Source organism: Ruditapes philippinarum, unplaced genomic scaffold (assembly GCF_026571515.1).
Source record: "Ruditapes philippinarum isolate M1 unplaced genomic scaffold, ASM2657151v2 ctg5042_1_1_1_1, whole genome shotgun sequence".
Lineage (NCBI taxonomy): Eukaryota > Metazoa > Mollusca > Bivalvia > Venerida > Veneridae > Ruditapes > Ruditapes philippinarum.
The window spans coordinates 53,719-80,995 of NW_026855568.1; the positions used below are offsets into that span (position 1 = coordinate 53,719).

General features: G+C 32.8%; 1 protein-coding gene across 1 annotated transcript in view; it reads right to left on the bottom strand.

Moving 5' to 3' along the window:
- Window positions 1-12,650, bottom strand: part of LOC132743730 (uncharacterized) — a 53,494-nt gene extending 40,844 nt beyond the window's left edge. The window contains exon 1 of the mRNA XM_060732281.1: window positions 12,464-12,650. The gene's annotated coding sequence lies outside the window, so the exon portion shown is untranslated. The remainder of the gene's footprint in view (window positions 1-12,463) is intronic.
- Window positions 12,651-27,277: the final 14,627 nt, after the last annotated feature.

The following is a 27,277-nucleotide window of genomic DNA, read 5'->3' on the forward strand; positions in this document are numbered from 1 at the left end:
GTTTGTGTAACCTTGACGTGTAGAATTATCTGGTCTATAGATTTAGTCTAAGCATGCTTTACGACAAGATTAGGATTAGTATATAATCTATGTTTTCTTTACATACGCATAAGGAATATAATCTTACTAACTAGATTTCATGACACTTTTTGATTACTCATTCTCAAACAGGTGTTATAACTGGCGTTCCTAATTAATATTATTATTGATAAGAGTTCGTCAGACTGTCATGATTTTGAGGGTAATCAGATCTATGCTACTCCAGTCCACTTCCTTTCAGATTACCATAGTTTATCTTGAGATTTACATCAAAGACTGTCAGAATTTAATTTTATTCAATATATCTATCTCGACACTTATAAATTGTGCAAGGTGTGATTATATATTTAGACAGTCTCCATCTATTATTTCTTAGACATATTCTCTTAATATATGATTGTATTCTAGCCTGGCAGGACTGAAATCCTCCTGACACTCGGAATAGCGATTCCGCGCTCTTATGTATTGCGCTGTAGCTATTATCGCTGGCTTAACTGTTTTACGTTTTAGTTAAATAACTGAGGTAATAGGTTTTTTACTAAACAAGGCACGAGTAAATATTGGCTATCAATATGTCTTTCGAATTTTCTCACGACATGTGGTTACTATAGCATTGATGATAATTAATTGTTAGCTGGGCTACAGTATCATCCAAATGTACACACAGTGGGAGAAAAAGTATAAGGTTGCATTCTGGACATCGGACGTCGCAACCCACGTGAATCCACTCTTAATTAACCTGATACCAGCATGCTACAGGTATCTATGTGTGATTGATTGGTATATATATAGTGTATCTATGCTCATCGGCTGTTAATTCTGTGAGTTATCCAATAATTATACATTGTACGAGATTGATATTGTACATGACTAATTATTTTTTGAGTACATATTAGATCAGTCTTAATGTTATTTTCTTGTTAGTTATTAAATAAAAGTTCATGTATGGAGAGAGAGTTTATCTGCGGAGAGAGGGTGTATAGATTTCTGTTCAGCACTGATGTAATCGTACAACAGACAGGCTAAGCCACGACTTTAGTACTAAGTTCTCCCTAGTCCTGACAGCTTCATATATCATACGGAACAATAGACCTACTTTATTTTCTAGTTATGTGTGGCCTGTGGTCTTTTACTTCTATTCATCGTACATAACCTATATACACTGATGAGGACGTGAGACAGATTTTTGCAGGCTGGTCTGCTATCTTATGCTGGTAGCAACTCCTTATAGTGTTTGGGATTTTATTCGAGCAGCTGGGTTCAACCAATTATATCTTAATCTTATATGAGGTTCCATATATTATACCTCACTTTTGTTAACATTCATTTATAATATAGCTTTCTGAATTTTTCGCACTATAGATTATCTTCTATTCTTTTCTCCAATCACTTGTTAAAGATTATGTACTTATACTAATTGTAATCTATTTAATTAACATAATATTGAGATATCCCGAGATGAGAACTGTGATCACCTTTGCAAAACCTTTAATAAGTAATATTTGAACCCTTTCCATTATTTATTTAGAGCCATATGATGCGGTATGTCTTTGTAAGATTGTTTAGATCTGGGTAGGCGCCGTCACGATACCATAGTCACTATTGTATTTGTAATCTTCCCTCAAGTATGTATATACGAGAACCTCAAAGCTTGAATAAGAGATTCTAAACTACTGATTATAGTACTAATAAAATATCACGAGAGTTAATAATATTTACAAAAACCCATTTTAGTCTATATACATAATGATATATCTTTTTGGAACTGTACATACTCATATGTGATTTAGTAACCATTATATTTATCACTACGTATTTATCAATGTTTGACTCGACTTGCTATAGGTAGTCGATCAAGTTCAATTAAAACGAGCATAATACAAGAATCGGCATCATATAGACAAGTTAATTGTATAATTGATAACTCAACCTCATATATACAATCTGTACCTCCATCCTAACAGCTTTAATAAGAGACTTAAAAACAGAAGATTTCAGATAATTTATGTCCCCTTGAAAAATACTTATGGTATGTAAATTCTATGTGGATCTTCAACATGAAAGAACGCTGAGCCACATATCGTTGTTTTCTTTTATTGGCGATTTGTACACATAGCTCGGATAGTATCATACATCTTAATGCCGCTACTTGTAGATAACTTTATAGATTGTCATGGTTTGTTTTTTTTTCTTCCTTTTGATAGAGCATTAATGTCGGCTGAGTTGTACAGTTATCTTTCATTTACAAGAGTGTCTTGTTTATATATATTGCATTTTAAGTACAGATAATCTATGACAATATCCAGTATTCCAATCATTATTTCTTATTATTGTTTGATACCTTTAAATAATTGCGGTAAATCACTAACAAATTTCATTAGTAAAACTATGAAGAATTATGCAAATCTACCTCATAGATGCCTAAATCGATCCCAGTAATGCCAGCTACAATATCACTTACAAACTATTAGAAATATTATAAGAGCCTTGGACACATAAACACAAAAGCTGAGTAAGAGAGATGGAACATAATGCTTATCATATTATAGTTAAACACATACATGAGTCGAATTGATCTAAATAGTCAATGGATAGTCCGCTAACATAAATTTCATTACAAAATATATAGCCATGTTATGTGAGCAAATTTCCTAAGATATCCTTTGACTGTTCCTTACCAAGATAGAACACCGATATTCACTTACAAATGGATTTACCTTATTATAACAGGCCTAGGAAGATCAGAATTAATGAATGAGCAACAGTAATCTATTATATCTTGTTTAATTGTAATTAAGTTCCTCATATGAGTATATTGAGTTAAAATAAGAATATTGTTGCGATATAAATTACTTTGAGAGTATTGCAGAATTATGCGCATATTATTCACTCTATGATGTATAAGAGCTATACAATGCTTGTACACACCTATAATCCTCTTATTAAAATAGGTGAGATTACTAATATACCTGATTATAACCTCATGGTAGATGAATCAAGTTATAAAGAAACGATATGTAATGTATTATATTTAAGTTATACCTTACCAGTGTCAATATTTGAACCCTTATTATAAGAAAATGGCACATGATCAATCTCGCAAATTAAGAAATTAATGGCTAATTTCTCTTAGATATTGACCTTAATTGAGATTTTATCTTTACCAACACTAAATCAGTGAAAAATTTGGTGTAATGGTATAATCTCCCACCAGATTAAACTATAATAACGCTTTCTCTGGTCACTGGTAAGAGACATAAGTAAGGGTCAAAGGCCAGCACTAGATGGTCCATGAGATGCTATTCTAGTACACACTCTCACACCAGGTCTAGATTGAAATCTAAAAATGCAAAACCCCCATTGGTATAGTGTAATATTGAATCTATAGTGGAAAGATAAGAATAGGTAAATCCTCTATTATTGCCTATTATTGTGTCCTAATGAAATAAACAGTGGGTTACGATCTTTAGAAAATGGGGGTAATTTATAGCCGCTGTACATATAACACTCTTCTAGTGACCATGAACTATATCTGTTTTATAAGGCGCAACAGTATTACTATATCTGATATCTATTTTTGAGATAGCATGCTAGAGAGTATCTGATATACTGATCTTGATATGACGGGACATATTATTTGAAACATTACTACCAAGGTTTCATTAGATATAAATGAGAAACCAAAGAGTAGTATCTAAAATGTACTTAGTAACATTGCTAGAGAACAGTGTTAGGTGGTTCAAGTATATTCCTACTATTCAGTAATACAGAGAGACGCTGTATTCTCATTACCGACACGAGCTCAGGGACCCAATTAACTTCCGGATGTGATACGTATGGTATACACGAGAAGGTATGTACTGAGTAAAAAAAGTATTACTTTAGTTCAATATATATTAGCATGCTCATGTTAGGGAGTGTTCAGATTGTAATTGGAGTGGCGGGCACAGTAAGGATATGTGTGACATATAGCGACGAGAGTGACTTCTATCTCTCTGCTTAGCACGGTTAAGACACAAGATTCCAATTCTATCTATGAGTAATTCAGAGAGTCCCGTCGTTTGCTCACATGTAACCAGTGTTACAAGAGAGAGTGATGTAAGTAGTATATGTAGAGAGAGAGCGCATAGTAGGTGGGATAGGAGGCTTATTACGTTGAAGGTGTATTGCCGTTGCCATTTTGCATTTTATTACTACTGGGCTGCAAATAGATTTTTTTCTCACTGCCACTTTGAGACTCAGATTTTGTACTAACTTCACTAAACCATGTAGTAATCGTGTACTAATGTTGACCAATAATCAGAGGTGACAAATGTTGAGGAGGACCCTTTTCGTAATAGTCTAATATATCGGAACGACCATAATGGCCAACGGGAGTATCTGCTGAATGGGATCGCGTAGAATTAGACCTTACTTTGTGGATTATGATAGGCCTTGTTCAATAGGTTCACTACTATTCAGTCAATAGGCTGTCTCATTAATAGTAGCCAACACAATTCAAGAGATGCATCCGTACTTAAAGTGTCCTTTCCACATTAATTGCGCGCAGGAGTATATTCCAAATATTATATATAGTACTAGTGGTTCCGATATCTGTTCCACTTATGTATAATATTTCATGTGGAGATGATGTCGTATCAGGCAGCCTATATACAATATCAGAGTTCAGTTCGGTTGAGTGGCTAGAAAGGAGGTATTCACACAAGCGATGTCTGCTCCGCGCATTAAAGTTCCTTGGCCTGACCGAAGGCTCAGCACCTTATCTTTGATTCATAAACTATGTATGACAGATGATGCACATTTAGAGAAAGCGTATTGTGTATTTAGGCAGTAATATAGTTACCTTTTAATTAGAGTAAACGTTTATACAAGCACACTTAATTTAATAGTCATAGGAAGACAGCATTAATGTATCATATAAGAGTTCTATATTTGCAATACTATACAGATCTAGTTATATCATGATGGCGTCTAGCCTTTTGTAAATAATCCATATACTTCCTAAAGATTGATAACACACAGTGATATTCACAAATATTATGGCCATCAAACTCTCTTCCCCTCCTGGCACCTACTTATGGTGATCGACGGATGCATGAAGGTGTTGGACAAGTTCTCCTATATTATCATCAGATCACACACACATATGTCTACTGCTATGTACGATCAGTTATTCAAAATAAAGATACTTAATACCGCTAGAACTTTACCTGTACACATATGTACTATAGACGATTTATACCAAGAGTAGCTTTCTTATTAGACTGCACTCTATAGAACCTGGAATGCGACTATGATGCGTATCAATTCTATGAGAGTATGTAAATTCCATGGACATTTAAATGAGATATTAGCGCAAGAGTATTTGCCTCGATATACAGGTCTTCATTCTGAGGACGGTCTATCACACTTCCATGTGAGGTATGTACATCCTTAATTTTTTTTGGCAATTATATATTAAATGTATAAGATAGTATGTAGATAATCATGTTTAGAATGAATAACTTTGGGCTCTGTAATTATGAGTTTTAATCACTGTATATCGAGATCGTGGGTTGAACTAATCTTAAACCCGCTCTCAACTATACAAAATTTTTTGTAACTTCTTTATTTCCTTAACTCATCTACGTACTTTTGGTAACTCAGTCTCACTGGAAAATGAGAGTATATCTGTGTGATCCTTCGATCTAGTAGTCTCTATTAAGTTTAGTCTTAGTAGACATCATCACAAGGTAATATATTTAAATTATCCATGCTCAGCAGCAAACCGTAAGATTGTACCGTGTATAGAATAGTAGAGAGCTAAATAAGACCATTGAAAAAATTGCTAATTGAGGCGTGATCAAATTATTTATCAAACTTCTGGTTTTGAGAGTTATAAAGTTAGTGTTTAAACTAACCTTGTGCATGTAGTTATTTTCTGTGTGACGCTAGAATCAAGGATGATGTATTTACATCTTGTTGAGTTCTATCTTTATATGTTATCTTACCACGACCATAGAGGACTCTGAGATAGACATAATGATAATATATATACTAATAAATATAAATAAAAAATAAATAACATAGAGAATTATATAGATTGAAGATAAATTGCTGACAAAGAAAAATAAAGAACATTTGATATCAAGGAAATATTTACTCAGCATGTAAATTATTCATGATAAATATCAATGCTTTAATTGTACTAGTTTATTATTCCATATAGAGCTTATAACCATTAAGAAGCTAGATACATAATCTCAATTTCTATCAGTTACATACATCAGATGCAACAACATCGAGTGCCCATAATAGTATTTAACCATACTATTGAAGCAAAAGTTTCGGTGAGACAACAGATAACGCTACTCCATACGCTAGAGTTATCTAGGATAATATGGTGCCATACAGATAAATATGGTCCAGAATATAAATGGACCTATCTATCGGAACTAGATGACGAGCCTCCGATATCATATAGTTGGATTGGTATTTGACACGAGCATATGTAGGTCTACAACCAGACGCGTCGTCTGATTAAACACGCATGGTTCTAGCAGATGCTTTGCGATGTGTAACATGAGCATGAACATGAGCGAATGCATCTCGGAGCGACGACCTCGGAGAGAGAGCAGACGAATGCACTTTAAAGAGAGAGGATGATTACACTATTTTGCCTACTTATCATGATTTAGGGCTTGCCACAGATTTACATTCACTGACACCACTGCCGTAGACCCGAGATCATGTGTTCTGTTACTGCTTTGGATCCATCCGATAAACTTATGAGTGTCAAGAAGACAACGGACGAGCTTAGCAATATATTTTATCGAACGCTGAGATATTCTTCACTTTAGCGATTTTATGCACATAGGCACTTTAAGACCCGCTAGAGAGTCAGCAAATATTAGCACGTATGCACTATAATAATGGCTGGAGATAAATTCGTTTGCACTCGAGATCTATAGTCTATGGGCATAAGGAATCACTATAGGTCTGTGCTCTATTATTACGGGAGTCATGTAATATAATCATGGTATGGATGGATTAGGATACAACAATAATTAAGGATATTCCACGATCATATCACATATCATATCTAATACTGGGAGGGGAACTGATTGAAGGGTATCATCGCTGACTACAGATATTTTTAATTCAACTCGTGCAATACTTGATAGAGACTGTGCTAGTATAGTTTGCAGACTATACTTTACCTGCTCTCATTCGTTCTGCATATGCGTTTTTAATAACCCAGCAAATCTACATAGAACGTTTAAAACCCATACTACTTCGATTTATGTTAGATTTTTGGTCACGACCGATCGGCGTACCGAAATATACACGGTAAATTCTTGCCACGTCTCAACAATACTCGATGGCAATAGAACGTTTCTTTTGACGTCTTGTACTAACAGTCAGTGTCTGGTCTGTGTGTACTGTACGCGTAAATAACAAAAACTGAAAAAAACATAATGCTTATTTGCTGTTGTAATCATTTAAACTTTTTTTCAAATGTTATTTGGATTACAAATGAAGTGTGTTCTTATATAAATAGAGACCAAGATCGCGGCGCTGCAACCTAATTAAAACATATATATGTGGCGCTGTATATTGGCAAGTTACATGTGTATTGTTATGAAATCTATTTATAGCCACATATCTGTTTACAAGTTCCAATCATTTAACGTTTGATTTAATATTCTCATTTGTGGTACATTATAATTATGTATTCAAAATTACGCGTTTTTTAATAGTGCTTTAACATTTTAATCATAGTGACAGAAAAGGGAAAGAAAACATAATTAACCTATAATTCGAATCTAAAGTCACGTGGATGGAAATTCAAATTCGTAGGCGTTACGTTTTGGCTGTCGGTCAGGAATCGGGATGCACATTGATAAGTGAATATTATAATGATTATTTCACCTGCGGATACAGAGAGGTCATGTTCCAATTTATTTATGATTTAATATTCTACACTATATGAATTTACGAATGAATAATTGCCTGGATAGCCAGAGAGAATCTCTTAAATTTTATATTCATATATTATGAACAGACTGATAGAAATATCGTCTCACACTATCATATTTCTGCGATATACATGTTCTCTCATACATAATTCTTGGTTAAAATGGCCACATGACGTCGTAACCTACTGCGTCTGCTGAGAGGATGACGAGCGTACATATTTGCCATCTGTTCAGGTAAGCGCAAATAAGAGATAATAGAACTGAGTATTTCAATAGAATATGTTCTATAAACTGTGTTGATTAATTTTTTGCAGTATAATATATCTGTTAAGAATCTGAGCACACTGGAAATTAATGTACAACTGAGAATATTAGTGAGCATTATTAGATTAGATACCTTATTCTTCGAGGCTTACCACATAAGTAACCCAATATCCAGTCTGGTCCAAATAACCAAAGACGTTTTGGTTCCAGACATTTCGGCATTAAATCTTTAATTTAAAACTATGAAATATTTAAGACTTGCGTAAATGTTCTATTTCTAACGTAGAATATATACATAAGTTAGAATATAATTTTCTTTTCAGGTAGTTAAAGTGTTGGACATGCTCTCAAAGGTCGGAGGGACGGAAACACGTTAATATGTAAAAAGAAACATATGAAAGTAAGATTTTTGTAAATTCTATTACATACGCAAAATTGTTCATTAAGTTAAGATAACCATGAAAACATTTTTGCTTGTTATTTTTACATGTTTCATAAATTTCTTTTTTTTTTCAGTGAAAATGATGTCACACACGCTATTGGGCGCTACAAACGCTACATATCCTCCGGACAGACGATGGGTGCTGAAAGTAGGTCATATATTAAAGCATCACACCTCAAAATTCGTGCTAATTCTCATGGATATCTAAAAGTATAACTTTGTGAAGTAACTAAAAGGCAGCAATTTATACATTACTGACAATAATCAAAGGAGGTCAAAATATGCAAAATGGCACTAAATGTTTTAGAAATGCTGTAGAAATATAGTTAAAGTACTGAAAATCTGTCATAAATTGCTTGAAATATTATTATCAGAATCTTTTAACTTTTCTTAAAATTATAATATTTTCATTATTTTATTTGATAAGGCAAACTTTCATAGAAATGTGCATACATTGTTTTGTTCTTTAATATTTGTACATGTTTTCTTAGTTTCATTTATGTCATTGTTTTTGTAATACTTTTTGTTTTGTAATTAACTTATTTTATGTTTTATTTTGTTTATTTATGAAAATTATTTAACCTTGCAGAATTTACTAAAATTGTATGTATCAGCTTAAAATTGCAACTTTTATTTTAAATTAAAAGAGCATGAAACATATTTTTGCTTTTAGTTTTCTGTTATACATTTCATTTGAGGGAAAGTTACTTAATAGAATGAGTTACATTAAATTCGATCAAATCAGGATTAGCCAGAAAATATTTATGACGTGGTGAAACAAAAAAGATTAGGGGAATGATAAGATGAAGGTCAGAAAATGATCAGATTTAGGGCAGAAAAGGGTTAATATTTAGGTCGGAAAATGGTCAGATTGAGGTCGGAAAATGGTTAGAAACTGGTTAGATTGAGGTCGGAAAATGGTCAGATTGAGGTCGGAAAATGGTCAGATTGAGGTCGGAAAATGGTTAGATAATGGTCAGATTTTGGTTAGAAAAAGGTTAAATAATGGTTAGATTCTGACGTCTACCTGACGTCAGATTATTACGTCAAAAAAACTTTCAAATCCAACCGTTTTTCCGACCGTCATCCGACGTCAGAACCTGACTTAAATCTGACGTCAGTATGACGTCTTGTGTTTGCTGGGAACCTTCTATAGATCTAGATCATATATGTAGGTTGGCAAAAAATAAAATTTACTGGAGTAATGTGCAGATTAGTATAACGATCGATTCGCCCTATAACAACTCGCCCCATTTTAGTGACGATTCGTCCCCCCCCCCCCTAATGGCACCACCTTAAATTAAACATTTTTTTATTCATTTGATTTGGATTGAAAAATATTTATGATACAATTAAGATACAAGTTTTAAAATATGCACGCATGTACATGCATTGTTTATGAGGATATCTATGTACAGCCCATTTTAAAAAACATAAATCTGCATTGTTTCACACTGAGCTCATCTGCACATTTGAATGCGATGAAAAATGATGTTCTTTTTTATTTTAAGTGACTTCAGAAGACTATTTTTCTTTTACTTAGTTATTACGCAGAAAACTGAAAAGAGCAGCAAAGAAAGGACAGAACGTAAAAATCAGCAACTCTGAAAAAGCAGATGAACGGGAGATAATAAAATGCAGATGGACGGCTTCTTTGATCGTGAAGAGTTTGCTATTAGTTATGGGACGAGGGCATTCCAAGGAAATGACATATATGAGTCTTTGAAGCGTAAGTATAGGGCTACATATATATTAATCATTTTAAAAACATCAATGTGCTTTTTAAATATTAAGTACTAGTAAATGATAAAAAATAATACTTTTCAATCTGAATTTTGTTCATGTACATATAGTAATTCAATGTCATAGCCTTTCAATTTCGTTTAAAATTTAATTGAAACAAATGGTAAAAAACTGGACTTGCTACAAAATATTTGTTCATTCCTCTCTTGAAAATGAAATCGAACATTCACCGGTTTGTTTTATCAACAAATATTTATCTATCATCAGACTTTGTGAAATATACTGCTGGTTTTTATTCAATAGAACATGTACAGTCCAAAGTGGTTGAGTCCTTTAGTGTATTTGGCTCGAGTTGAAATTCAAATTAAGATTGTATTGCAAATAGAACAAAAATATATTATACTTTTTTCAGAGTGATATGTCAGAAGTCTAAGTTTAAATTTTGATATTTTATTTATAAATATGATACATTTATGAGAATTTTATTTTCTATTTCAGAGTATGCCATTCATTGCCTCAGTATAGAGATTCAACATTTAATGATTATAGGAATAAAAAAGGTGTAGCTCCAGACAGACACTGAAAAGGAAGGCAAAGATGTTTTCAGACTGACATAAAGCCCTAGTTTCTAAAACTAGAAATATGTTCCTAACAGCAAGCACGAATATTTCCAGAATTATTCCCCTTTACTTGTTTACCTGACATTACCTGTTTTATTTGCAGGGATATTTATGAAATGAGCTATGCACGTACATTATGAGTTTTCAATGTTATTGATGTGGTGGCATAGATTTTTCACAAATTTAATCTTGTTGCATGTTCTTGATTAATCTAGTCAGCTTTTGTTTGTAAAAAATAAAAGAAAAATAAATAAAATTTATCAAGATATGTTATGATTATTATTTTCATATTTTTCTCCGGAATTGACACCATCATTGGAACCTGCATTTATTTAAAATCCATTAAATGAATATAAGCAGGCAAGCCTGATTTGTTAATGATTCATTAATACATTGAATTTCGGTTTATGGAAGAAGAAAAAATACAATTTATTAGTGATTCATTAACAATTTATTTGCAATTCATTAATGAATCAGTTGGTCAGCGAACCTAATTTATTGCCAATTGATTAACCTGATTTGTTGATAATTCATTGACTAAGTCAAAAAAAGGACCAAATTCATTACCCATTTGTTAACCTGATTTATTAACAATTCATAATATATTTTAAGTTGGTAAATGGACCCAATTCATTACCAATTCATTTCACTGATTTATTAACAATTTATTCATAATGCATTGGCTCATTTGCATGTCATTTCCATCTATAATAAATTGGGAATAAATGGTAAATTTGTTTATCATTTATTATACTGATTCATTCCTATATTTTTTTTGTTTGGGATATAGCTACACATTTAGTTCAAGGAAGCGAAATGGTTGCAAATTAACAGATTTGCTATCCAGTCATGGCTAATGAGTCATGAAAAATTATAACGCCTGCAAGTATTTTGTCCACCGAGTGTGTCGTATACATTAATAGCCTTTAGTTAATAAATGGGCATATTTAAAAAAGTTAACATACAAACCGACCAACCTGGACGAAATAAGGGCGGGCGTTATAAGCATTTTTATGACTCGTTAGCCATCTTGATCATATTCGCTCGCTTGAAGGAAGTGTGCAACCACCACGTCCTGTCCCATGGTAAAGCTCTGACCATATTTCAAGTTTAAGTCTAAATCGATATAGTTATCATTATATTTACACGATATAAGTAAACATTATAACTTTTAGTGCCATAAATTACAACAAATGTCAAAACCAAAGTTGTTTACAATCCCAAATCCAGTGATCACAGGTCCTGGGAGTGCCCTGTTTTGACCGAGATAAAAAAAATCTGTATTATATAAATAAGCGACATTCCGATTTCTTTCATCAGTTTTATGCAATTTTGAAATATGAGTACAACGGCATATTATCTGTTATCTTCTTTAAGACAAAAAATACAACACATACCTGTTTCTACATTAAATGCTGTCTTACTTCAGGAAAATCCACACATAATCACATTCTAATAGTTTTGCGAATTATGTTTTCACTGATATCTATTTTGATAACTAGCTGTGCGTGACAAAGTACACAATTTACAACACATGTTGTGCGTATGATCAATACTATATAACTTCCTTTGTATTGTAATTTTAAAAGTTTTAAAAACACGAAACTGATCACATGGCTTTTTTGCTAGGTTAATTGTATCTTAAATGTATGGAGGCTATTCGTTTCCAAAAATTCAGCCTTTGAAACTTGACAATGCATATTTCGGTTCTACTAAACAGATTTGTAAAAATCTAATTGTCGATCCGAGAGTTACATACTGCACTGGTATTAAGCGTTTTGATTATCTCGATTTGATAAAATGGAAGTTGTTTACATGCAACTTAGCTAAATTGCAAACTGTATTTAGAAATGTATAACTTCAAATTTGCGACATGTAGACATGTTAACAATAGAACGTACACAACACGTTTAATGCTGTGCATCATGACGTTTCAAGAGTGTAACTGCACCAGTTAACACTCTCAGGTTGACAACAGCACACTTTCCTTTGATTAACATTTGTAAACGATTTTGCAACTTCCATATATGGAATATTCACGGAAATAGACGAAAATTAATAGGCGGAGCCAATTTTCACGAAAGCAGAATATAAAGAGAGGTAACTCTTGCGGGTACAAAAATATTACAAATTATTTAAAACTGTTATAAATTTCACATACATCAACTGCATTACAGTTGACTTTGAATATCCTCTGATTTTGTTAATACGTATTCTAGCACAGGATATTAAAGTAATGCAAAATTGGTTAATATTTATTGTAACAATGTAACAACGTTTATACTGATAATGAGTTCCCCATATATAAAGACACAAACCACATTTGTTTTTATCGCCTTCAAACGTTACAACGGTGGTATTTCAAAGCATGTCTTTTACATTCAGCAAACATTACTAGAATGCAATACATGGAAGTCACTTTTGGCAAAACGAATAAAGAGAACTGAACAGTAAGCCTGTGTCTTCTTTCTTTAAAGGGCTATATTGGGTTGTAGAAAAACCCAAATGTTTTACCATGTGTATAGCTATGGAACTATTTAAAGGTTACTATCGAAAATTCCGTTGTATAACCAAAAACTTTTGAATTTGTCCTATTTTAATGTTTAAGTGTATCCTAGAATCTCTGTTTACCTCCATTGGGAGATATTTCGAGTCATAGGATGTGCATTAGCCTTTTATTATTAAAAATATGTAAGCTGACGTAGGTAAAGGTCTTCTTATATGCATTGTACTGAATCAATGACAGCTCTAAGATCTGTGTATACATGCTGTCAATATATTGCTGTTACCTAGACTTGTTGTCTTTCTGATCAAAAGCAGAGAACTATTTTTATGTACATTAAGTACTACACAGAATATTTATTAAGTTTTGTAAGTGATGACTTTCTTAGAGATAAAATAAGCAAGGTATACATAAATTGATAATCAACATACATGCCTTTGCACTCATTTAAAGGAATTCCACTGAGGTTCAAAAATCTAAAATCATAAAATTTACTTTTTACACAGCTCAGCTGGGTCACGTAATACAGGAAGACATGCAAAAATAATTCATAAATATACTAAAAAATGAACTGAAAAGCGTATTTTTGTGCTATTGATGATACGATTTGAGTTAAAAGAGTTTAAACGCTTTTCCATTTCGGGTCATTTTTCACAATTTGAATAATAATCCTGGATAAACAGCAAGAGCGAATTATCTAAAATTTTGCACACAAGTTACTGATCTGGATCTACATCAAACTGAGTATTAATCTCGAAAAATTACTTCCAGTTTCGTCATGTCATAAAAACCCTTTAAATATTATTGAAGAAAAATGGTAAAATATATCTCAACTGTACAGTATGGTAAAAATAAAAAAAGTTATGTACGAAAGGGTACATACAACTTTGGTTTTAATTTTACTATTGTTCAAAGTTTTTTTCTTGTCAAGTTATACTCTAGAATTAAAGTTACTAGTAAATGCTACAACTCGGAAAGACAACAGCCAGAATTTGGTCTGTATTAGTATTTAGTCGTATCGAAATCTCTAACAGATGTTGACTTAAAAAAATTTCAAGTGGTAAGGTAATAGCATAACTGACAATGTTACTTATTCCTTATTAAATTGGAATATCCTCAGTAAAATTTATTTGTCGTTAAATATAGTCTTATCAATAGTTATTACTTCCTTCCTCAGACAGTAAGTAACCTGGTGATGAGGGTTTTTTTTATTTTTTATTTCTCGGAAATGTGATAGCTACAACCTTTAAAAAATTAAAATGCCCATAATCATTTAAAGTCGCTGATGTTAATTGAATAAAGACATATCATATGGCAATCATGCAAGTGAATTATGTTTGGTGAATAACTAAACACATAAAAGGTGTGGTAAACGGAAACTACTCCGATGCGTGTTCTTGTTTCCTTCTTGTCGCCGACGGTAAATACCGAAAATGAGCGGATAAATACGATTATTTACGATGATGTAGTGGGCGGGAAAATGGGCGGAGCTTATTTTATCTCCTATTGAAAAACGTGTAAAGCTGGGTTATGCTGATCCGTATCATGATGGTTTGACAATGTAAAAGCTGAGAATGTAACTTCTGTTTTGTCGGCGTATACACGAACAATGAGTATTCCGCTTGTTATGATGCACACTTGGTATTGCCACTATTAGAAAAACAGTACAATGTATATGTTTTGTCGTAAAACAAAATGTATTTTGTTGCAAACATGTTTACAATGTTAAATCTACAAACTCAATCCAAGAATGCAACATTGGAGTTTACATACAAAGAAATACAATTGTATTTTGTTCGTAATCAAACTGTTCAAGTCAGATCAACAAGGCTGGATTTTTGGCAACGAATAGCCTCCATATAAATGCCAGGCTTGGTTGTTGTTACAAGGTAAACAAAAATATACACTGCATGATCGGCTGGTGCAGACGATGTATAATATTACATATGAATCATTTACAAAACAACCCTGGTGTGTGAATATCTATTGAAACTGGAGTATCTATAATTACAAAACAAATACATGTTGTAATACTACCATGACCACAGTGAAACCGAAACTCATTAACTTTTTATGCATTGTACAGGAAAGACAATCATCATGTACTTAAACTCAGTTGTTGAAACTAAATGAAATACCAGGAAAACTAAATCTTAACTGATTAGAAAATATATAATTAACAACATATATAACGATAACAAGACACGAATCGTTAGTTTATGCATGATATTTCAGAAGTGTTTTCTTACACTTTATATATAATTAATACCAGTTAATAATTTCTGCTAAAACATAGACCCATCACCTACAAATAGTTTAAATAAGGTGTATTTATGGTATTTTATCTATAATTGCATTTGCACGAAATAATATAACCAGAGTTTGCCTGAAACAATATTCATTACAATAATTGATTATAATCATCAGGATTAGAAATGAAAGTTCATGGCGTGCAACCTGGTAGCGATGTTTGTATATCGGTAGTAAGCCACATTGAATATATCACTGTCAGTCAATCAGTTTATCAGTACTCATTTCCTAAAATTTTCCTTCAAAATCGCAAGGACCTTATGTTCATACCAGAGCAGAGGTTCAATGTGAATATCTGTAGAAAGAATTTTGTAATCAGACCTGCAAGGTCCGGGAGTCTGAACCGAGTCGACGATTCACAGTGAAACGCTCTATCTATTTAGCTACATGTAACCGGGCGGTTCACGGCATGTACCGTAAATTTTATAGCTATAAATAGCGTCATCAAACGTTAAAATTACAGACATATCAATCACAAACTTGTCTTCTTCTATGAAAGTAATATATGCATAGGTCTATTTGAGCTAAAACCGCTTAATAAATTTGTATATTTGTATTACTTTAAACATTGTCTGAAGTAATTTTTAGATATGATGATGATGATGATGATGAAATTTCATTTCTCATTAAAAATGTGCAGCGACTTTTGTGCTTTGAAACATAATTAATAAGTAAATACTGATAAAAGATATTTGAATGTTTGCTGTAGTATACGATGCAGCACAGTCTCGATACCACAGGTGTTTCTTGGACACTATTCCTGGTGTTTATTCGTATGTGCTGTTTGTATTACCGGTTATACACTGTAGATTGTATGCTGCATTATTCGTGTATTAATGACACTGCCGGAGAAACACAAATGCTTTAATTTGTAAACAATCCTATCTAAATTAGAATAAAACATGTTGATAATGAACTTCAACAGGCAGATAGTGTAAATTAGGATTTGCAAATTCCGTGATATTAAAACTAATAACTATTGATTTTTGTCAATAGTAAAGGGCGGTACGTAGTCAAACTAGACGAAAAAGTCTGCTGTTTATTGCTCTGCGCCCACAGGCGCGGAGGTATTTGTGTTTACTTTTTTTTGTCCATGGGCCCAGATTTTAACAATTAATCTCTTCGATTTACAGCTAAAAATAAATTCGGATTTAATAACTCCTTTCGATTGTTATATTGGTTCCCCCTTCGGAGATTCGCAGCGTGTCATATTTATTCATGAGAACCGGAAAGCAGTTCTGCTGTACATGAATTCGAAAGCTATAAATAGCTATTAATGTTCTGGTAATAAATTTGTTATTTCCCTTTTTTAGTAGTACATGACATTATAATTTGTTACATTTTGAATTACATTTTACACACAGCATATCAAGTATACTATTAGTGATTGAATTTGTCAATATAAAGAAGATTTCAGGCATAAGACTTTAATAATTTTGCTGTTGATAATTATTCTTAATTTATATTTATGAAACTAAATGTTTGATAATAACATGTTGATATATTGGTTGTTTTGAAATAATTATAACTTTAGTATATAATGTTTAGTATAAAAGCTGCATTTTGTGCTCGTACGGGCGGAAGTACCCTCATTAAGCATATACTAAAAATAGATATATCAGAAACTTTGATATGCAGTTTCAACATGAGGTGTATTGTTTTTTTATCAATGGTTTTATTCCCAATAAATCAATTAACAATAGCTTTTTATATATCACTAATGTCAAGTAGCTTTGACTCGCATAGTGAATTTCCTCATACCTGCCTAAAATTCAGATAACAGTCTTCTATCAGTATTGAAAGAAACCTTTTCTTTTTTTTAATTTGACATAAAAAGCATGTAACATTACTATATTATAATATAAGTCCCTTTAATAACTATTTGTATATTTGTTACAATAATAATAATAAAAACAGACTTTTATATTTTTATCATCTAATGTTACCAACACAAACAAAACATAGTACAGTCATGTCACATAACATTTACAAGTCTTGTAAGTCTTGTTTGTATTCAATGGAATTACTTTCCTTACCAGATAGGCATCAGTGAAAGCATTTTTTTTTCAAATTAAATATCTGGCCCCTCTTTTTAATTATGGACAGTGCATAAGATAAGTATAATTATGAAAAATATGGTTTACAAAACATTCGGAAAAATCTACAATAGTACTTAAAGCCACTGACCTCCAGATGGTTAAATGAAAAAATGAAATAAAATTTCAAGTAAACAGTAAATACTGATCTGGTTAGGTTTATTGTACAAATCCATCATCACTGACAACTTAATTCAAGAAAGAATGTTGACAAAATCGTTAATACATCGGGTTTTTTCTTTTCCATTATCTACTACGTTACTAACGCAGTAGCAAATATAAATAGGAGAAGATAATTCATTTAACGCGGTCACGTGTCACAACAGTGGTCTGGAAAAATCCCGGTATCCGGTATGCCCGGGATCGTTGATCAATTTTCGTCATTGAGTAGGCTCCTATCACATTTCAAGCTAAAGGTTATATCGATAAATTGGTCATCATATATATGAAATAATTAATCAATTATTAAATTTTTAGGGCCATGAATTACTACAAATATAAAAACAAAAGCAATTATTGGCATCCCTATATGTTTGATAAAATCCCGGATTCCGTGCGTTCCGGAGCACAGGTCGAGATGTTGTCCTGTACGATCACGTGATACTAGAAAAAAAACCGGATGAAAGAATTCCGTGGTATAATAAAAGAAGGTATTTCCCGTGGATAGAAAAGCGAACCGTTTATTTTCAGAGCAATAATGTTTAAATATGAACATTTTGAAGTATCATTTCGTTTTCTAACATCAATATAATGTTTTTGTGGAGGGATTTTGAAATATTAACAAGACGGCAGTTTTTCTGTTATCTTCTGGAGGTCAGCTGCTTTGATCCGAATATAACATGACCTGTGCTGAATGGCATGACTTAATGTGACACGTAAGTTGAAGTAAAAAAGCCAAATAGAAAGATCTAAAATACCATAAATTCAAAAATGATGTAATGTTAAACGATATTTAAGGCTTGGAAATATAACTTCCCTAGTTTTTATGTACGGGCGACTTTATACGGCCTCCATACGACATAACAACGCTGATGTGGCGATATATAGAAAGAAAAAGAATTCCTGAATAAAGTCCAAGGCTGCAAAATTGAAAATGTTCCGCGCTCTGTTTGATTGAGCAAGGAAAGTGCAAGTATAATTGTAAAATTTTGAATTCATAAGCACCCGCAGATGTGTACATACGGTGGTTATCGTGGAACGTTCAATGTGACACTTAAGTTCCATTTCATTAAAAGTGGCGTCAAGAAAAAAATGATTGTGCCCTAAACGAGAAAGCAATGGCCGGAACTAAGCAATATGGACTATTAAAAGGGGGTCAGAGGTTATGTAGCCTGCATAACACAGATATGCCGTTAAAGACCTTTATGATATACATAGATTGATATTGTAATTCAACTTTGTTGACATGTTTTGAGATTAGTAAGATAATGATCAGCATTATCTGCTAGATAAAAATTGAGTATCGGCCCAACCACTTGATAATCTGTAACACGTGATAAATGCATATAATATGCATTAAAGCAGCATGCTAATTCATACCAATTTTAATATAAAAAAAGAAAATGCATTTAAAAGTAAAGTAATATGTGAAGTGAACAAAGAAAGTAATTTACAAATTGCAAATAATGTGCAATCGATGTTAATTATCTTAAAGATAACGGAATTAGATCAGAGATATATGCTGAAGTAAATGTATTCTTTGCTTTGTACACCATTATTTTCCAATGAATGCATAATAAAGAGTGTTCTGGACGAAGGTTGCTGGTTCGAACCCGAGAGGCCATTGTACATCGCAAATCAGTCTTATACAAGAAGAAAATACAACAATTTTTTGTAATAACTTTTTTATTTCTTTTGGCGAATAATTTCCATCATGACTGGGTATAAAAGCAATTTAGGAACTTTAAATACACATCATATTTGCTCCGACAACGGTCGCAAATAGAAAAACGTTATGTTAAATTTCAGCCAAAAAGGGACTCGAAGAATGAGAGGACCTTCCGCCAAAGCGGTTTAACATAACGACTTAACCCAGCCACGTTGAAAAACTCTAGAAGTTAATATTAGAAACATGATTAATATATAAATTGTTTAGGAATACAGACCTCGACACTAACTTTTTTAGCAGGTGGTTAGCCGGACCACTAGATTTGAAATTAAGGTGGTCCTTCCAGGAGTCAGGTGGTCAATTATTATTATGTCATTTTACTGCAAAATTAGAAAAAAATATGTTTAAAATTGATGACAAAGATGTATCATTAACCTTAAGAAAACAGATATTTATTAGATATATATTTTATCTAATCAGAAATAAAGGAGAAGCAAGTTAGTAGGTATTTTTATCATAAAGTTATTTTTTTTTTATATGTCATTCAAAAATACACAACAGGGCTCTTATTTAATGTTTTACTTTTATATTGAAGTGATTTCTCCGATCTCACTTCAAGTTAGGGGAATAGTGAAACAAATTTGTGTCTGTTTTTCCTTATTCAATTTGTTATTCATAAATTCATTGCTGATATGTGGTACGACTTTAATTTATGATAATTACATGTGTTCTTTTATAGATTATCATTTTTAATAAAACTAATAAATTATCTTAAAACAAGGAAATAGACTAGAGGAAAAAAAAATACTATGTTATAATATATAACTATAGTTTAGCTTATTTTTCTCACAGATGTATAATACCGAATTTTTACCTCCCTGTGCTTGTTGGTTGATATTTATTTTTAAACATGAGTATTTTTAAAACCTTTTAAAGTAATGTTAACTCTAGAGGAAATGGATCTCTATCGTTAAACAGTTAAAAAATAAAGATAAGTAGCAAAGAATTACTAGATGTATTTTTCCAGTTCCTTTTGTTTGCTGCCATTATTTAAGTATATGAAATTTTAAGTTTATCTTATATCCCATTACAATATCATAATTACATCGTCGGATGCCCCACGGTTAATTAACATTGTAATATAACATAAATGTTACTGGTTCCACCGTAGGTATCCGACGATGCCATAATTATTAGCATCATTTGAATGATGAATTTTGTACCTTAATTGATATCACAAAGTCTAAACTCTTTTAACTGCATAAACCAAATTTTAGCGACTAAAATGAAAGTTATTTGACTTAAGAACTTCTTTAACAAATCAGATAATTAATGAACCATATACTTGACATCGGACAAATGATTTTAAGAAAAATGTTTATAAACATGTTTTTGACCAAATCACCATTCTCCCAAATGAGTCTGCAACAACCAGAAAAATCAAGTGGTCCGACGGACCAGCGGCTTTTAAAATTAGGTGGTCCTTGCAAAAATCTGGTGGTCTCGGACCAACGGACCACCGCTAATGTCGAGGCCTGGGAATAACAAACAACCAATACTGATAAAAGTGACAAATCTGTCTTTACGTCACTAAATCACATCGGGAAGATAGGCTGAATGAATAAATGGCCTCGGAAATATTATTTAGCATCAGGTCATACATAAGAGCATTCAAGCAGACAATGACAACAAATTTAAGATATAGGTAGGTGCTGACTTTAATATCAGTGGTCTCAATAGTGAGGTCAAATTAAGAATAAAACAATGAATTAGGACCGAATCTGCAGTGGTCTTAAAGTGGATAAGCGGGGTGGTCTTAATTCTGGATCATGTAACCATTGATATATAAAGAACAGAAAATTCCATTCTTTTAAAAAATGGTCTTAATAGCGGGGTGTCTTAATTCCGGGGTGGTTCTTAAGGAGGGATTCTACTGTATAACTATAGCTACAAGTGTGTATCGTCGTACCTAAAGAAACATTGGGGCTAGAGTTTATATACAGGTATTTTAGGTAGTGACCCCGCCATTTATTACATAGGTGAACTATAGAGCTGTTTTATACGTTTTCTTGCTCAGGTCAGCGTGATATAACGCCATGAAATCGCCTTGGGTAAATTATGTGACCAAATTAGGTTTTGTATATGGAAAATTACTTCTGATATTATCTATAATTATTTTTGAGATCCGCAATAATATAGCCGCATGATGTTTTAAGGGGGCCTATATCCTTGCCTCCACAAAATGAATACGAATACAGGTTTGGGTTCATTCTGCTTTTAAAGGAAGTTAAGTAGGCTATTACTTTGTTCGAGATCCTCGATTTTCATACCACCCATATGTTCCCATACAAGATTACCACCAATAGTGTTCCTTAACCCTAGATTAACACCGAGAGTCTGGTGTTGAACACCAGTCTTCTGATATGCACCGCTTAAAATGAAGAACAGTATAAAGAAGGAACCAATTATCAATACCTTACAATGCCTTAAAGAGACTTGGAAATTTGGAGCTTAATCGTCAATATTAAGGTAAAGTTTATCCGCCAGCGGTCTACCTATACTGTGATAGCAAATGTTACATTAAGTTGCCAAAAGCCGGATCGCCGACCAATAACAACATTATAATTGACATTGCGTTTGTTAGACTTATAGCCAATATCACCTCACCAAAATTTAGAACATAAAAATACATAAATATGTATACCATTCGAATCGATCTGGGGTATTATTATTATCATTAAATCTTTTGGTCAAATTACCATTATCATTCTTGAATCATATTATCATTTCATCACTATATTTATCATTTCATCATTATATTTATCAAACTACATTTATCATACAGCGACGACTATCATCCATTTCGTCGTTATCATCAATCATCATTATCTTAACAAATTATCATTATTATTCTGAAAATCATTTTATAAAACAACACAAACATTATGATGTTATCATCATCATATCTTATAGTATTTATCATTAAAATTCTGAACTCATTGTCATAACAACACAAAGTTTTTTACATTCTGATGATATCACCATCATCACATTTCATCAAAAATCAAAACTAAATTTGTTTTAACAACATCAAACATTTTGATGTTTAATTCAACATTTCATCTTTTCTTTATTATTTCATACATTATATTTATTTTTCATTATCTTTATTATTTCCCACACCTGCATCTTTATCATTTGCATTTATCATTTCTACATTATCTTTATTAGTTCATCATTATCTTTATCATTTCATCACACACGTATTTATCTTTATCTTTGGCATTGGCATAGATCCTTCACAATATCTTTATAATTTAGAAAAATAAGTAACTGCTATCACTTGACTAATTAAGTCCGCGACTCACCTATTTATTAAGACACATTAGATGAACACGAAAAAAATTTTCACACAAAGACATCTTAAAAATGCCCAAAACAGAGAGGAACTAACGAGAAGAATTCAATATTATGAACTACTTTTTTATGTCAGTTTTAAAGAAATTACAGGCACAAAGGCGATTGAATGATCCGACATCGGCTTCAGAAAACCCATAGAGATACTTTGCATATATTGTCTGAACTGTAAACGAATATATATATAATGACTTATAGGTATCAGACTCTCACTACCATGTGTTTTGATAGTATTTTATAAGACATCCAACTCTATACATCCCTAAAACTTCATCCTATCCTAAAGATGAGATCTTATCTTGTTTGTTATGCAGACCAATGAATTTTAAAACAGTTTTTTGAAAACAACATTGAACTGGTAAGACGTCAGAGGAGACCCATCAAAATGGAAAAAAAGGGGGTCATCATTTTGTTGGCAGTAGTTCAGATAAGAGTGAATATTATCATTACAAAAAACTTGTAATAGTTTATTATTATTATTTCATTATCATAATTATTATTATTATTAGTATTATTAAATTTCGATATCGAGAGAAGCCCATGACCTCTTTTGGTCCAGTTTTTTCAAATGTTTCATGTTTCGAACCATGATATGTCATGTGTGACAGGAAATGATTTGATGACCTCTTGTTCCGTCAAGTGATTCACTTACTCTAAGAAGTACAAAATATACGCGAGTGAAAATGCAGCTTCAAATAACTTGTATTCCTACAGAAAGTGACGAGAAACTTTGTAAAGCTGAAATTAACTTTATTTATGTTATTAATTGACGTGTCATTGGACCCTCTTGTTCGTCTTAGACCCTTCAAGCATACGTTTAACCTTAATATTTTTTCTTTTGTGTGTGTGAGGTGTGTGTGCGTGCTGCTTTGCGTGTGTGTTATCAACCATATCGGCAAGTTTATTGACATAAATTATATCAGATGTGTAGCTAATTATAGTTCTTATAAGCGTACTGTTACAAGGACATGAAAGCTATATTTCGCTATCTGTTAATACGCCAATTATACTTCAAAAGTTTGAGAATATGAAGATATGGCAGTGTTATATTGATTACGAATATTTTATTAGCAGACGGAAACATAACCTTTTTGTTTTCATTTCATTGCCCCATTACTGGAGTGCTAGAAAAATAGCACGAGTTCAATAAAATTAAAAAACTAGATTCAGATTTTAACAAAAAATTTTAAAATATGATCAGCAGCTACCTTTCTCATAGAGATCCAGAAACGAAAAGGATGCAGCAGGCTCGCGCAGCTCCTTATATAGTGTTTCTAAATTATAGCTCGCAGACTGAGCATGCGTATTGATACGCAGTACAACTGATCGATAGATTAAGTTATGTGTCATTCATGTAAAATAAAAGAGTTTAATCTTGAATGATTAAACTTTGATATTATTCCCGAAATGTATTACATCTACATGGAAAAGATAATCATTAGAGACTTGGCAACATTTCAAGAGAATTTGTACGGTTTCTTTAAAAATAATTTTTACTTTTAAATTATATATTTTTTTAGATCTAATTTGTTACATTTGAAATACATTTTTGACAAGCACTATGTGATACGTAAAGACCTGTACATGTGGTTAGTAAAAAAGCGCGCGATTAAATGTAAGATTACTTTGCATTAATTTATTTTAACAAGAAAATACCCGTTTGCCAGACGTATACATTCAGAATACCGGTTAATTGTTTCATATTAAGGTATGTTTAACATTAATTAGCAATATAAAATATAGATGATGACCTTAGATACAGACACAGATAATACCACGACCTTTTTTTCTTGAGTCACTGAAGGACATCTGAAAGTCTTGAATTGATATGTGAATTGTAAAACAAGTTCTTGTATCTTATAATGATCACTTTCGAGTGCGCTTCCTGGAATGAGCAGGTACTGTTGTCATATGAAGAAATAATAATGATCGTGATCTAAATAGGACCCGAACGCATGGTCCCTGGATTGAAAAGCAGACAACTTAACAACTAGACCACCAGTCCGCTTATACATTTCATTGAGAAGGGTAGATGCAATATAAGACATTGTTTTAAAATGAAATGGTTCATAATGGAAGGTATGTATTACCACAAAAAATATTTTGATACTATTTAATTACACCAGTGACAACAGAACATAAAATAATTAGTATGTGAGCAGTTAGCAGTGAACAGTGAGCTAAGCAAAAAGGCATTCCAATTTATATAGGGAAGTCAATGATCTGCTGTAATGCTCAGCTGTTTTGGGCATCTAGCAGGGCATTCCTAAATATAGTGTAAAAATGCTCTGCTGCAATACTCAACAGTCTTGGCAATCTAGCAGAGCATTCCTAGCTTTAGTGAAAAAATGATCTGCTGGAACGCTCAGCTGGCTAGGCAATCTAGCAGTGCATTACTAAATATAGTGTTAAAATGCTCTGCTGGAATGCTCAGCTGGCTAACTAAGCTGGCTAGGCAATCTAGCAGGGCATAACTAAATACAGTGAAAAAATGCTCTGCTTGATTGCTAAGCTGGCTAGGCAATCTAGGAGGGCATTACTAAACATAGTGTTAAAATGCTCTGCAGGAATGCTCAGCTGGCTAGGCACTATAGCTGAGCATTCCTTAATATAGTGAAAAAATGCTCTGGTGGAATGCTAAGCTGGCTAAGCAATCTAGCAGGGCATTCCTAAATAAAGTGTAAAATTTCTCTGCTGCAATATTTTGCTGTCTTGGCAATCTAGCAGAGCATTACTAAATATAGTGTAAAAATGCTCTGCTGGAATGCTCAGCTGGCTAGGCACTATAGCAGAGCATTCCTTAATATAGTGAAAAAATGCTCTGGTGGAATGCCAAGCTGGCCCAGTCGTCATGCGTCAACAATCGTCTTCTTTTCTGAAACTACGCAGCAGATTTACTTCAAATTTGGTCTGTAGCATCCTTGTGACAGTCACACTTGAATTTGCTCATGTCATTCCAATTGGCCCCTTTTAGGGGTCAGCAGAGCTTAAAATAGAAAAACCTTTAAACAATCTAGCAGGGTATTCCTAAATATAGTGTAAAAATGCTCTGTTGGAATGCTAACCTGGCTAAGCAATCTAGCAGGGCATCCTTAAATAAAGTATAAAATTGCTCATCTGCAATAATCAGCTGTCTTTGGCAATCTAGCAGAGCATTACTAAATAAAGTGTAAAAATGCTCTGGTGGAATGCTCACCTGGCTAGGCACTATAGCAGTGGATTCCGTAATATAGTGAAAAAATGCTCTGGTGGAATGCTCAGCTGGCTAGGCAATCTAGCATGCATTACTAAATATGGTGTAAAAATGCTCTGGTGGAATGCTTAGCTTGCTACGCACTACAGCAGGGCATTACTAAATATAGTGAAAAAATGCTCTGCTGGAATGCTTAGCTGGCTAAGCAATCTAGCAGGGCATTCCTAAATAAAGTGTAAAATTGCTCTGCTGCAATATTTTGCTGTCTTGGCAATCTAGCAGAGCATTACTAAATATGGTGTAAAAATGCTTTGCTGGAATGCTAAGCTGGCTAGGCAACCTTGCAGAACATTCTGCAGAATAGTGTGAAAATGCTGTGGTTTTGGATTAGCATCTTGCGGTGCATACAATCGAGAATTTTAAGTAATATAAAAGGGCCCGCTGTAATGCTCAGCTTAGCAGACGATTCTGATTCCAGGAAATTGTGCCAATATTTATTGATTCAGACTTCAGGCAATCTGAAGCACTCGCAACGATTTCAAAGGAATTTTCGGTGCCAATAGAATAATGATATTTTTGACTTCTAAGAACCTTTAAGAGACTCATTTATTGTCCTGCGACTTTTTTGAACGGACACTGCGCAGACTTTCAGGACATTATTGGTGCCAATTATCTGAATAAATTCGGACCAATTAGATTTCTAGGGAACCTCAAGAAAGTCCATTTTTTGTTTAATGTCGCGATGATTCCTCGGAAACACCTCGAAGCAAGACTTTCAGGAATTGGTTGGTGCCCAATGGAAATTTAATCCCATAAATTTTTTGACTTCTAAGGACCTTTAAGAAGTCCATTCATGGCTGACCG